This window comes from Echinops telfairi, unplaced genomic scaffold (genome assembly GCF_000313985.2).
Source record: "Echinops telfairi isolate 266 unplaced genomic scaffold, ASM31398v2 ScPeMD7_19;HRSCAF=73, whole genome shotgun sequence".
NCBI classification, from domain to species: Eukaryota; Metazoa; Chordata; class Mammalia; order Afrosoricida; family Tenrecidae; genus Echinops; species Echinops telfairi.
Window position 1 is genome coordinate 4,096,237 of NW_022103916.1, and position 4,596 is coordinate 4,100,832.

Sequence of the window (4,596 nt, forward strand, 5' to 3'; positions counted from 1 at the left end):
AAGAAGACAATGGGGAAGGGATATCATTGGTGGTATCAAACGGATTTTCAATTTATTGACTTCTAAAAGGCATTCGACTGTGTGGAGCATAACAAATTATGTATAGCCTTGGGGAAAATGGGAATTCCAAAACAATACATTGTGCTCATTCAGAAGCTGTACAAGGATCAAGAGGCAGTTGTGTGAACAGAACAAGGGAATGCTGCATGGTTTAAAACCAAGAAAGGTGTGCATCAGGGTTGTATTCTCTTACCGTATGTATTCAAAGAAACAAAGAAGCTGGACGATATGAAGAACTCGGCATCAGGATTGTTTATTAACAACCTGCAACATGCAGATAGCACAACCTTGCTTCGTGAAAGTAAGGAGGACTTGAAACACTTGCTCATGAAAATCAAGGGTTTCAGCCTTAATTATGGATTACAACTCAATGCAAAGAAAAGCAAAATTCTTACAACTAGACTAATAGGTAGCATCATAATACATGGAGAAAGTTTGAAGTGTTAAGGCTTCATCTTGGCTCTACAGTCAACGATCATGGAAGCATCAGTCAAGAGATCAAATGATGCATTGCATTGAGTAATTCTGCTCCACAAGTCCTCTTTAAAGTGTTGAAAAGCAAAGATACTACTTTGAGGACAAAGGGGCACCTGACCCAAACCATGGTATTTTCATTAGTGAACATTGACTAAGAAAGACTGAAGAAGAATAGATGCGTTTGAATTGTGGTTCTGGAGAAGAATACTGAAAGCATCATGGACTGCCAACAGAACAAACAAATCGGTCTTGGAAAAAGTACAGGCAGAATGCTCCTTAGAAGCAAGGCTGACAAACTTCATCATATGTACTTTGGACATGTTCTCAGAAGAAACGAATCTCTGATTAAGGATGCCTTGCTTGCTAAAGTAAAAGGACAGTGAAAAAGAGGAAGGCCCTCAAGGAGATAGATTGACACAGGGATTGCAACAATGGGGTCAAAAACAAGAGTCATTGTGAGGATGGCACAAATCTAGGCAGTATATTATTCTGTTGTACATAGGGTCACTATGAGTCAGAAACAATTGATAGCACCTAACAACAACAACAAATCTTGCTTTAATTTAAATACTGTTTTCAGTGGGCTGACAGCTGGGTGGTATCTTCTTTTATGTTGATCTCAGATTTGATTGCTACTGTTGATTATTTGCCCAAGGTGCTCCTCTTTGTAATTTTTGTAATGCTGGTCTTGATTTTAAAAATTCATTTAATTTATCTTTGTCTTGAAATATCCTTTTTTCTCCCTGGTATTTGAGGGATAATTTTTCTGGATATAAGGTCCTTGTCTGCAGTTCTTTTCTTTCAGGGTTTTATATATGACATTTCATTATCTTCTTGCCTGCATGATTTCTACAGAAAAATCTGAACTTCTGTTCAGATTGATTTGCCTCTGTAGGTGACCTTTTATTCCCCGCTGTTCTCCTTGTCCTTGTTATTGGAAAGTATGATATATCCCAATATTTTTTTGGAGGGTGGGGGTGGGAGGTAGATTCTGTTTGGACTTCTCTGAGCTTTTTGAATAGTAATTTCCTCATTTTAAAAATCTTTTAGAGATTGTCTCTTCTTGTATTTCTTGTACCATTTTCTCTGTGTATTTTGTTTGTTTATTCACTTCTTCTTGTTCTTCAATCCCAGGGAAATATAAGCTGTTCCTCTTGATCATATCCCGCAAAATCATTAGGCTTTCTTCAGACTCCTTTCATCCTTTTGTTCATTGTTTCTCTCTTAGATTCATATCAATAGATTAATGTCTTCAAACTCACTAATGTGGCTTTTTATTGGTTCAATTCTTTAATTTGCTACTTTTAAAGCATTGTCCAATTCTGTTATCTTAGTATTCATCTTCTGGATTACATTTTGGTTGTAAGATTTCTAATTTTTCTATTTTTTTCTGTTACTCTCTTTCCCTATCCAGTGGAAGTATCTGAATATTGTTTTTCTGGTAGTGCCATATTCATTTCTTCTTCAAGAAAATGCCAGTGGATCCAGGCATTGTTTATTTTGTGCTTTTTGGTGGGGTGGGGATGGGGAGTGTGGAGCAGTGTTGACTGTTGTCTCAATGACATCATGATGCAGCTGTTAGAGGTGAGAAGGAGGTTAGGTCATGTGCAGGTAGTTGACTATGAAGTGACACAGGAGAGGAATAATAGAAACCACAAAACAAAAAGGAGATGAGAGGACAGAGAAGATAACAAAACCTGGAAATGAATAATAAATAATATAAAAAAAATTTAAGCCCAGCTGAATTGTAGCTTGTATTGGTGAGAGTGCCAGTGAGCCACCACAAGAAAAATGATGAGTTCACTGACCGGAAGATTGTAGCAGCCACAGCAGGTACACATGGGCTAGTGGTGCACAGCAGTCAATGTTATGCAGTAGCTAGCATGGAGAGAACCCTGTGGCAGGCCTGGAGGAAGTGCTACAACCTCATGAGTGGCTCTGCTCCTGCTGACCATTCTTTTGCATGCACCCGCAGTCTCCAGAATGCGAACACCTTGGCCCACTTGTCTCAAGTTAGTTGTTTTCCAAGATTTCAGGGAACCTGTATTTTCTTTCTCTTTATTTTTAGTTACTTATTTATTGGATTTTCTTTTAATTAAAAAAATTTATTAATAAATCATTTGGATTTTCTTAATGTTGATTTTCTCCTGATTGTTACAGAGGAACTTTCTCATGAATGTATCTAAGCAGCCATCTTGACCTGGAAGCCCCTCAAGCAGTTCGTTTTGGTGCAATGGCTCTGTGTGTCCTTCCTTTGTCTTTTATTTATTTATTTAAACTTTTAATGTGAATTAAGTGAGGGTTCACATATGAGATCATCATTTTTGTATTCTACAACTTTAACAATATATCACACACACCTCCACTAGTTTGCCCTGTCCTCCCTGCCCTTTCCCCACCACCTCCCTTTTGCTAGATATTATATTCTGCAACAAGTTGACACCTGTTTACTCTCTACTATGTTACTTCTCCCTTCCCTCCAATTCCCTCTCCACTCAGTAACCATCAAAGTCTGTTTCTTTACAACCCAAATTTCCTTCAATGGACGAATGGATCCAGAAATAGTGGTACATAAGTACAATGGAGTACTATGCATCCCTAAACAGCAGCGATGAATGCATGAAGCACATTGTCTCATGGGAAGAACTGGAGGAAATTATGCTAAGCAAAGTAAGCCAAGCACAAAAGGACAAATACAACATGAGTCCACCAAGGGAAGCTTAAAAAATGGGGCATAGGGAAAAAGCTGCTATATACATACATTCCTGGGGTAAGGTCCAGGTACTATGGTAGGGGCCAAATACAATCCAGGGATACATATGGCAGCCAGCTGAATAGAAGGGTGAAAGAAAGAGAAAAAACACACATGGGTAGGGGGAGCAGGGCACTGACCCACCCAAGGGAAAGGTACTGTTTATATCTCCACAGGAGAGGAAGAGAGAGACCAGGCTGCAACCCGGTGCACCAAGACTTGAATACAGTACACCGGCATGTAGCAGGAAACCAATAGGTCTGCGAGGCCAGCCCCAATCCCAACTATGTGGACACCCCCCGCCCCTCAGAAGAATTCACTTCAGAGGACAGCACTGAAGCTACAGCTTGGGGAGAGAGGTGCGTCAGATTAGAGCACATAGGAGAAACACAGAGGGATGAAGAGGGAGGGGAACACATCCTGACCCACCAAGCCCTGAGCACTATATTTCTGCTCAGAACAAACAATGCACAGAGAGGATCATAGGGCCAGCCCCACCACGAGACAAGATGTCCCTCACTGAACCATAGCACTACAGAAGACAACATTGGAGACACAGTGTGGGAATTATACCCAATCTGACCCCATCACATTGGGGTGAAACACTAAGGGCGTGCAACAGAACAGCAAGGGGAACACAGTGATGAAGTCTCCAGGGAATACCAAAAACAGACTTTGGGGACAGAGTGTGGCACCCCATCAGACTTGACTGGAAAACACTCTTAAAGGTCAAAAAACAGACCTGGAACTATTTATAGGCTTTTCCTTTTTTGTCATTGGCTTTCTTTTTGTTGTTGTTATTTTGTTTTGGGTTTGTTGTTGTTCTGTTGGTTTTGTCATCCTTTGTTGTTTTGCTTGGCTTTGCCTGGTTTTTGCCCTTATTAATGTCTCTGCATATCTATCTAGATAAGATAGGTGGGATAAACAATTCAGAGAAGGAAACAACAGGACCAATGGTTCCACGACACGGGAGAAGGGGAGGTGGGAGAAAGGAAAGGGGTGTGATCAACCAACCAAGGGACAAGGGAACAACAAGTGAACTAAAACCAGTGGCGAAAAGGGCATAGGATGCCTACTGGGGCTTAATCAAGGGCAATGTAACAGCACGGAATTACTGAACCTGTAGTAGTCTAGTTACGTTGGAGAAACAAATCCACAGCAATTCATGTATAAGAGAGAGTTTTATGTAAAGAAAATGTGCATCACGAAAACATCCCAACCCAATGCTGCCCCAGCCCACAAGTCCAACATTAACCCATTAACCCAACACCAGTCCACAAAGTCCTCCACCTCACAAAACAGAGGCA